Source organism: Procambarus clarkii, chromosome 90 (assembly GCF_040958095.1).
Source record: "Procambarus clarkii isolate CNS0578487 chromosome 90, FALCON_Pclarkii_2.0, whole genome shotgun sequence".
In the NCBI taxonomy this organism is placed as follows: domain Eukaryota; kingdom Metazoa; phylum Arthropoda; class Malacostraca; order Decapoda; family Cambaridae; genus Procambarus; species Procambarus clarkii.
In genome coordinates, this window is record NC_091239.1 from 13,910,872 (window position 1) to 13,921,650 (window position 10,779).

Genomic DNA, 10,779 nt, shown 5'->3' on the forward strand with positions numbered 1-10,779 from the left:
TATTCACACACGTCTCCCCCCCCCCCAAAGGCCGAATTACTGACCCCGTTTAGGATGCAGCCCCACAACAAGCTGACTAACTCCTGGGTACCCTATACTCACTGCTAGGTGAACAGAGGCATTAGGTGAAAGGAAATGTGACCAACCATTTCTGTCCCACCCGGGATTCGAACCCGGAATTCCTGATTGTGCGTCGATAACGAATCCAACTGTACTACCGAGACCTTAATTTAACTAGTACAATGTGGATCCTTTTGTGGTACTAAAGTCCATGCGTTATACATTACATTCATAGTAACTATAGGTATTATAACTTTTGGAGGATGGGTTTAAATGCGAAATCAACAACAAAGTTTAATGGAAATGACATCCCAAACCTACGGTAATGCTTTCTGGTATTTGTCTGGAAATGTAGATGTTTATCTCTCAGAATGTTTGGTAATATGTTTATTGTTTGTGATGTGTGTCTATGTATGTATTAACACGATGTACTGAACGGGGTGAGAATAGCTTGAGCTGCCTCATCCCTTTGTGTGTATTTTACCTCAATAAACTTATTTCAATTTCAATTTCTGGTATTTCAAGTTAGGTTACGTACCTTTCAGAACCTATTGGTGTTATGGTAACTATGATTCTTTTACTTCCCCTTCGATTGAGTTTGTGCGTAATTCCCCACAAAAAGAACATTTCACCACACTGCGCCAGGAGCCCTGAGTAGCAGCACCTGTACACTCGACCACCAGCAAATTTCAACTAACATACTTGGCTCAACATGGTGGGCCAGGGAATCTAGCACTCGAAGGTATGCAAACTCTTTTGGGACTTTTTGTGCAGAAATCAACTATACTTGAAGTGATTTTACGCAGTAGCTTCATTTTGTAATCTCCTTTTATCCAACATTACACCTATCTGCATAGCATGAAGCATTAAAGAGTATCCATTTAAGCGAAAAAATGCCTTCGCAACTTGCAAATCAGTTAATAATTTATATAAAAAGGCAACGAATATAGGCCTTTTTATGAATATGTGAACAGTTTCTAAATAATAACCGTATCCTACCCATGATATCAAGATATGATAAACCAATGTACCGATTCCCAGATAACATCATTTGGAACTAATATTAATGGTTAGTTTTCCTCAGTGTGAAAATATGTAAATTACCGACTTGCCCAATAAGTGCGAACGTCATATTAACACACATCCAACACGACACAAATATAAATTAATATATACATATGTAAGATTACAGTACTACAATGTGCTAAATACCATATACACAAGAGCCACTCCCTTGAAATGGCGAGACATTGCAGGCATGCGGTGGGCTAGCCAAGCAGCGCGTACACCACGTGTTGAGGCTCGTCCAACCAACTATGCAGCCACGTGCTTACTGAACACCTATTCTCTTACCTTACAACTACCTTATTTCTCCAACACCTATTCTCTTACCTTACAACTACCTTATTTCTCCAACACCTATTCTCTTACCTTACAACTACCTTATTTCTCCAACACCTATTCTCTTACCTTACAACTAGCTTATTTCTCCAATATAAACATTCATCCTTACGTGCTCATAAGTCAGAAGTTTAGGCGAGAGCAATATATTTCAGAAGGGTTTCATTAGACTAATCATGGAAATTTAGAACGTTACTTTCTCATTCATTATTTTGTAACTTGAGTTTTTCGCTCTATAGTGGGTGGTTTAATAAATGAAGCGTAATTTGTTATATGAAATACTGTTGTCATCAATGTAACTCTAAAGAAACACTCACAGCAACAACAAAATTCTTTAACGTGTTTCATTCCTAATTTAATATTATTCCGCACCGAACAACAGAAATATTCCCACCGGACACCCTTATCTTGAGGTTATCTTGAGATGATTTCGGGGCTTTAGTGTCCCCGCGGCCCGGTCCTCGACCAGGCCTCCACCCCCAGGAAGCAGCCCGTGACAGCTGACCCAGGTACCTATTTTACTGCTAGGTAACAGGGGCATAGGGTGAAAGAAACTGCCCATTGTTTCTCGCCGGCGCCCGGGATCGAACCCGGGATCACAGGATCACAAGTCCAGCGTGCTGTCCGCTCAGCCGACCCTATCCAAGAGCAACATCAATTCCACATCATCAACGTTCAGTCCATGTGTACCCAACACCACTCTCGGATACTGTGCCCACTGGGTTGGGGGAAATATCAATATCTTATTAATCTGTAATTCAATCTGTAATCTGTCACATTCCCAAACCTTTCAAATACGTAACCATTTTTTTGTTAGTACTACTTTTGACTTTTTTATATGGATTTGTATACAATCTATGAGAGCAAGAGATATCAAGAATTATCTGGCCTTAACAGTATTATGAATGAGATAGACATTTAAGAGGGAGACAGCATGTCATGACAAAAGTTTTACACGATCGTTACGTGTATAGTTCGTCGGCTTGTTCAATTTTAGTTTATTTACAGTTTATTTCAGTTCATTTGTTCACCTCGGCATTTCTATCCCGTGAGCGGCATTGGAAAGTGTAACAAACATAATAGGCTGCAAAATGTTTATAAATTTAATATAATTTCCATTAAAATTTATGCTGAAGCCTCCTGTAGACACTTCATACCCCTCAGCATGCACTGAGCCCCTCGGTAACACTTCATACCTCTCGGTCTTATCATTGATATTTTTACCCTCATTGAAGTCCTCAGTGCCCAACTCATTTTGCACGCAAGACTGTCAAATACTGACACGTACGTCTTCAAATATGAATTAATCTATCTATAAATGGCAATATTTGTCTGTTCGAGGTTAGGGGCCAGGCACTTGTGGCTAGCCTCACCCAACTTTGCAGGGTGAATGGTCTGGAATACGGCCAGACATAGGCTGATCGAAGTCAGTCCTATTGGTCCTATTAAGAGATTAAAAGTGGGGAGGTCGGTGTCAATAATGACCCCTCACCCACATAATTGGTGGAAAATCCAAGTCTACTGCTTATTTATTTTGTTAAATATCAGACTATCTTCCCTAAGATTCATCAACCATTATTTTCAATGTGATTAAATGTTAGTTTGTCTTAATGTAGTTTATTTATTGAACACGGCTGTGTATACTGAAGACAGTTACAGTTTTGAAGGGTATGGAAGGTGGCGAAGGGTGAAAAAGGTTGAGAAAGGGAATGGTGATGAAGGGTTGGGATGGTTATAACGGTAGGGAAGATGGGGAAGGGTAGTTGGTGATAGGTAGGGAGTGTCATGAAGAATATGGAAGATGATGAAGGAAAGAGAAAATTTTAACGATAATGGTTGTAGACAAGGTACCTACGGGTGCATGCGGTAGTGAAAATGGTTGTGATGAAGAATGTGTGTTTTTAAGGTTACACTTGGTACAAGGATGTTTAGTTATGATGGTTTCAGTGAAGATAGTGTGTGGGGGATATGATTACACTAATGAAGATAGTAAGAAGTGAAGATGGATACAGTGATGAAGATAGTTAGTAGTGAAGATGGATACAGAGGAAGATAGGATTTCATAATGTGGCATCACCTAAGCAATGCTGGGCAATCCCTCTAGTATTATTATATACTACACATAGTTTTATATACAGTAGCTAGGCCAGGATTATGGGTTTTGGTCCTTTTGGTCAATATTGATACTTCACCAATCCTTAAAATTGTTTGTCCTAGCTATGACCTCATACATGCACTTATCAATTTTAACATAATACAATACTGTGCAACCAAACATTTTATTTAATCAAATATACGTTAATCATTCCAGAACGATGTCGACTCTCATACTTGAACGGTTGAGGGTCACAGGGCTAACAACACTGCAAACCAGACATGACAGGCCTGATCTCATTGAAACTTCTAAAGTATTGAGCAATTTGGAGGATACTGACCTGGACAGCTTCTTCAAAAGGTTAGATGTAACACAAACAAGGAGCAATGGTTTCAAGCTCAACAAGCCAATATGTAGGACAGAAAACAGATGCTTTTTCACCTATAGGGCTATAAACCCATGGAACTGATTAATCACCGAAGCCGTAAATGCCAAAGCACTTGAATTTTAAAATCCAGCTCAACAAAATCATAGGATAAATGGGAGGGCGTTTGACAAACTGTCAGCTTTCTGTCCTCATCAAGGCCACTTGTGAAGTTCTGGCCCTCATGTAAATTCAGGTAAATTATTAATGTATACTGTACAGTACCTGTACTACAATTCTGTGTATAGTCAGGCCTACAATAGCTTAGGTTAGTTGTATTTACTGTACATGGGTGAAGCATTTAGTGAGATGTGACTCAAACACAGGAAGAGAGAAAAGCACTGTTAAAAAAACAGTGCTGAATGTAATAAAACGCCATTTTCTGGGTGAACCCCGGAAGCCAGAACCTGGCCCGCTCAGAGAGCCGCAGGAAGCAATGGCCTATGAGCACATTACATTTAAAGAACTGTATGTCATAATTGCCATCAACTGGGTAAGGACCCAGAAAGGTAGGCATATCAAAATGGACCACTGTCTGGTTAACATGTGCAATCTACACCCCAAAAGATCAAAATAACTCCCCCCCCCAGAAGGAAACCAAACAAGCATCCCTTCATGCGACTAGCAATTCATGCTAGTCGCACTAGCATGAGACTGCTGCCTCCGAGGTTACTTCTATGGGGCTCCCGAGGAGCCTGTGACTGATGACCCAAAACAAATATAGCACATATCAGTTTCAATTGGCCACTTTGTACCTCATACTTCAATTTTCATTGATGTAATTCAAATCTCTCATTTGTAACTGCAGTCCATCCTCATAAAAATGGACATATGCTATCCAGCCCCAATAGTCCCCCCCCCCAATCCTATTGCAAATACAAATATTTACCAACAGACCCAAAACTCTTTACCAACCCTATCCTAGGCATATCTAGACACAAAATTATAGAACAGTATACTGCACATATGATTTTCTCTCTCTCTCTCAAAAAAAAGTTTTTTGTTACACACAAAATACTGTACATTAAAATACGTTAAAATAGACAAATGTCTTTGGGAATAGCCACAGCTTAGACGACCATTGTTTGAGAATGGGAAGCTCACTGTAACCTTCACTTCTTTTTTTTTTTAGATATATACAAGAGTTGTTACATTCTTGTACAGCCACTAGTACGCGTAGCGTTTCGGGCAGGTCCCTGGAATACGATCCCCGCCGCGAAGAATCGTTTTTTCATCCAAGTACACATTTTACTGTTGCGTTAAACAGAGGCTACAGTTAAGGAATTGCGCCCAGTAAATCCTCCCCGGCCAGGATACGAACCCATGACATAGCGCTCGCGGAACGCCAGGCGAGTGTCTTACCACTACACCACGGAGACTGTTCTAGTCCAGTTTTCTTTGCCTGATCTATATTCCATTTCTTAACGGGGCACTTACAACATAATTAAGAATAGAAGTATTCAATTGTACAGTAAATCTCATGTATGGTCTTTTACTTGAAATATATTCTTTGATGATTATCAGCTTTACTGTGATACTTTTCTTAAAACCTTTATTGCTGGAATATATTAGTCATTCAAATCGTCAACTACTGTAATATACTAGGCATTGCCCAATTCCCTATTACTTTAATATACTGGCTATTACCCAATTATTATTGTAATATATTGGGCATTACCCAGTCATCTATTACTGTAATATACTGGGCATTAGTCAATCCTTTATTACTGAAATATATTAAGCATTACCCAATCCTCTAGTACTGTATTATATTGGATACTACACATCAGTCCTCATTTGTCATGAAACATTGTTAGCAAAAAACATAATACTGTATACTGTACTGTAATTTGCCCTAATACAGAGTAGGCTGTTATGCTCATCTGGGTTCATAGAGACTGGAAGGAACTTGTAAGGCAGAAGTGTATATGGACAAAAAATAGCAAAATACAATAAGTAATTAGGGTTTGAAGATCCCCTACGAATACAAGACCGACAGAGCCCCCTCACCACCCTTGCTTACAAAACATTTTTAAAACTGAAATGCTGTCCATGCTTTTGGGCAGAGTTGTAAAGGATGGTTATTCCATTTTTGGAATAAAGTAGTGTTATGAGCCAACTGCTCTGCAAGACATCTAATATAAAGGACTGGCTAGATTGCTATGCACATGCCCTAGATTTTTCACTTTTTAACAGACAAGCATTATTCAGGTTGCTATGAGCAACATGCAAGAGTTGGTGGTGGTGTCAAAAAATAAAATAAAACAGAGCTGTGTTTTATTTTCATCGTGGATGGAGATCTGCATACCATAAACCTAAGACTTTTTAAATAATTGTTATGGCACTGATGATCTGCTAATCTGGCACTGAAGACTGCTAATCTGTATTTGCAGTTAAGGTATATGAAAGGGGTTTTCATTAGAAAAAAATCAGGATGGATAGGCAACAAACCAGTATGGATAGTTTTGTGTTGTGGTTTTCAAGTTCAGGGTCCACAAATCAGGACAAGAGAGGGGACGGTAGAAGCTATTATGCCCTCAAGAGCCAGATCCAGTCAGGACTGAGGGGCATAACCTAGTCCAGGAGGCATCTCGGAGTCAGGGGGCTGTTCCCAGTCCAACATGCCCTTTTACTGAACAAACTACATTTTTTTACTTCATCAACTCTTTAACATAAAAATTAGTCGTTTAGGGAAATTAAAATCACTGCAATTGTTACGCTTCATGACCCTCATAATTATTAGCTCCAGTATATTAGATGGGTTGCCAAGGTTGGAACTTCTGTTTATGAAAACTGCTGCATTTTTTATGGTGTGGTAATTATTAAGAGAACAGGCTACCCAACCAGGAATCAGGGGGAACAGCTCCCATTCAAGAGTTAGGGGGTATTATTGTTTCATAAATACTGTAATAGGAAAATATTACATATAAGGATTGATAATATTAGAGAATATACAAGTACAGTATTAGATTTACAATATACAGTACAATATTTCCCGAGTACCAATGAAGAAATATTATAAAAGGGTCAATATAAATACACTGTTGCCAAATGCAGCCTGTGTTGCCAAAATCTACTTTACTACAGCAAAGACAAAATTACTTTTTTCTATCATAGAATATTCCATAACTTCTAAACAAATTATTTGAAATATTGTAGGTGCTAGGTGTGAGTGTTGGTTCTAATCTACCGCATGAGATGACATTTTCCTGTCATTTACAACAGCAGTTTTGAGCTCCAAACTCCTATTCTGATTTCCAAAAGATCTGCTCAACACCGGTCCCAAATGATCCAAGTGGCTGGAAACTATTCCTTCACTCCATCCTCATATGTCAGATCTTAAGTCTGCCCTCATCCTTCCAAGCGGTCCGTCTAATTACCACAAGCTTCAGAAAGCTTCAGAAAGCTTATGTTAGTAATGAATAAATATGATATATTTACTCATTATAATGTTGGTACTGAATGTACAACACGAGAAAACATAATTTTAATCTGAATAAGTAAAATTTTTATTAAGAAATTAGACGAAAATAAAGAGCTGGTGACGCCAAATAAAGTCGACGATCCAAGCGTCGGTTAGGTTAGGTTAGGTTAGGTTTAGTTAGGTTTGGTTTGGTTAAGTTAGGTTAGGTTAGTTAGGTTAGGTTAGGTTAGGTAGGTTAGGTCAGCCTAACCTAACATATCATATTTATTCATTACTAACGTATTGCCAGGAAGCTTTTTGAAGCTTTCTGAAGCTTGTGTAGCTTGTGGTAATTAGACGGACCCCTTCCAAGAGCTATACAGTCATACTGGCTTAGTATTTTTGCCTGATACCTTACCTTACCTGGACTCCAGTGTCTTTTCACACTCATAAACCAAATTTTGATAGGTGACCAAATATTGCACTTATTGCAGCAAAATGGCTAAATAAAGTTCAAATTAAACTTACTTTGATAATATCATACATATTATATTAATAATGTTAGTGCAATGTAAAAATGTCTCACTTTCCTTATTAATATTACACAGATTAGTAACTTAAATGGTTAAGCCTTATATGTATGGTGGTTATGGCCTAGTCAACCAGATATGATCATGAAAGAACACACCAACCGATACTCTTCGTGGGTGAGGCTAGCGCCATCCTATCATCATCAACCATCTCAAGGTGGTTGGCGAAGGTAAACCTTCGGCAACCGGTAAATACAGTAATATATGTTAGGTAAAAGTTTTATACGTTCACACAGCTTTAATTTTTTTATTTACATAATTTTACTTGGATTTGGAAGGATTTGAGCAATTTGTGAGACCAAACACTTATATTACAAAATACATGAAATTAAAAGATAATTAATTTTACCTGCTAGAATGATTATTCATATCCATGCCTGGCTCCTGTATTACCCACATTCACAAATGCATTTCATAAAAAAATTAACCAATAACCAGGCCCAGCATATACCATATTATCCCACACAATTTGTCACAATTGGCTAAGGTATTTCAGCCAATGAAAAATTTACCTTCACAAAATATTTAACTGAATTTAACTGAGGGCCACTAACACGACGACAAGGACAGGAAGCTGGCGGCTTGCCAAAGGTCCCACCCCAATATACAAAGACATGAGTAGCTTAAGGCAATTGGTAAAATGGGTTATTAATTGCAGACAAGGAGTCACAATAACGTGGCAGAAATATGTTAACCAAACCACACACTAGAAAGTGAAGGGACGACGACGTTTCGGTCCGTCCTGGACCATTCACAATCGACTTGAGAATGGTCCAGGACAGACCGAAACGTCGTCGTCCCTTCACTTTCTAGTGTGGTTTGGTTAACATATGGGTAATTAATTATTGTGCGCTGCATGACTGGCTAGTGACAGAATAGGTGGAGCCTAAATCTGACTAAAAATACAGGTGGATCCCTCAGTATGTAGTACCCAATAGCTTCTCAAACTAGGGAACATCTATGCATGGTGACTGTTTTAGACAACTGTTAAGTGATGAATACAACTCTAAAATCAAGATAAATATGGTTAGTAAACAAATTAATAGCCTGTGGATAGTTATATGTTAAAAATGGTTAAATTTCAGCTAAGGCATCTGTTTAAAATTACTTTTGCTAGGAAACAAATGTTAATCCTGTTTTGAAACTCTTCCCCTATGCAGTTTATGAAAGGTTAAATTACAGATACAGTACTGTACTGTGGTTTGTATAGTTTCAAACAAAAAACATACTGTTCTACAAATTATCCAAATCCACATAGTATACTTCAACTAAAACTACACTGAAACATGATTTGCTAATATGTCGATAATATTATATTAGGGACTGCAGGCTAATTTCCTGCCAAGTCTACCATCTCCCGTGATAATGCCACCAGTACACAGCTCTCTGCGATCTATACCCAAATAGCTTTTGTTTAGGGCTTTAGGTGCAGCACAGTACAGAAATTCTACTTGGATTTGGGTAATTTATGTGACCTACCCAAACAACATTCTTTTCTTCAGTTTTTTCAGGACGTACACACATCGGTCAGTTTTCATCGCTGACACTTGATTGAGATGCTTTAAACCACTTGACTGGATATTTTGTGAATGAGTTGGATTTTCATGCAAAGATAACAAAAATAATGTTGCTACACACACCTTGAAGTGTGGACTGTATTGCAGAAGGTGCAAAACTTCCTCAGGAGCCGCTGAAGCATCATTTTAATAGTATTGTAATAGTATCCTTACCTAACTGAAGAACTATGAATATGTTGGATACAGGTCACTTAAAATATAAGAACTTCAAATGCATGTTAAAATCTACCTATTTTACCTAGCTCAGTTTACCTTATATTGTTTTGTTGTGGACTTTAGACTTATAATGAAGTTCCACCAAGGTCAAATTCCTGACCTTCCTCAGGATTCAACCCCACAATAATAATTTACTGTTCTGTAAATGTACCCAGGTACTGTACCTATTTACTGCTAGGTGAAGAGAGGCATTAGGTAAAAGGAAATGTGCGCAACCATTTCTGTCCCGCCCAGAAATCAAACCCAGGAACCCCGATTGTGAGTGGAGAATGAAGCCAACTGTACTACGAGACCCTATAAGCCCAAATTATGTACATGTTCTAAAAAATGATAAAATACTGTACTGTATGTAATTAACAAATGAAAGTTAACGTATGTACACAATAACCTATACATGATTTGACCATACCCTAAAGGTACTATGGTATCTTGATACTGGATTATTCAAAATATCACTTTGCTGTTATAAAACTAGGTGCAAAAAAATTATGGTGTATTTAAATAGCGTATCACCTCATGTTCCTATAACTAACATATCCACAATTACTTTTGAAAATGCTTTTCTATTTTCATTAATATACTGTATCTTATTTTCATTTAATGTCTTGTTTGCACAGGTTATTTATGGAGTTTTTTTTCTTTACCTAAATTGTACTAATTTTACTCAAATCTGTAATTTTCTTCCCAAATTTGATGGGATGTAGTTATTCAACCAATGATAATTTTAAACACTGTTCAGACAATAAATCCTACATCTAAAATGCATGACTTACTAGTGTTGTGCACACCCACACTCGCTACACACACACTTAACGTTACTCTGTCACTGGCCAAGTTTGGCTGGCTTACTGTATACAGCCTATTATTGTCTGTATTATTTATTTATTTATTTATTTATTTATTTATTTATTTATTTATATATATACAAGAAGGTACATTGGGATTGGGGATACCTAGGATAGTAATTGCAATCTTGTGAAGTCACTAGTAAGCACAGCGTTTCGGGCAGTATA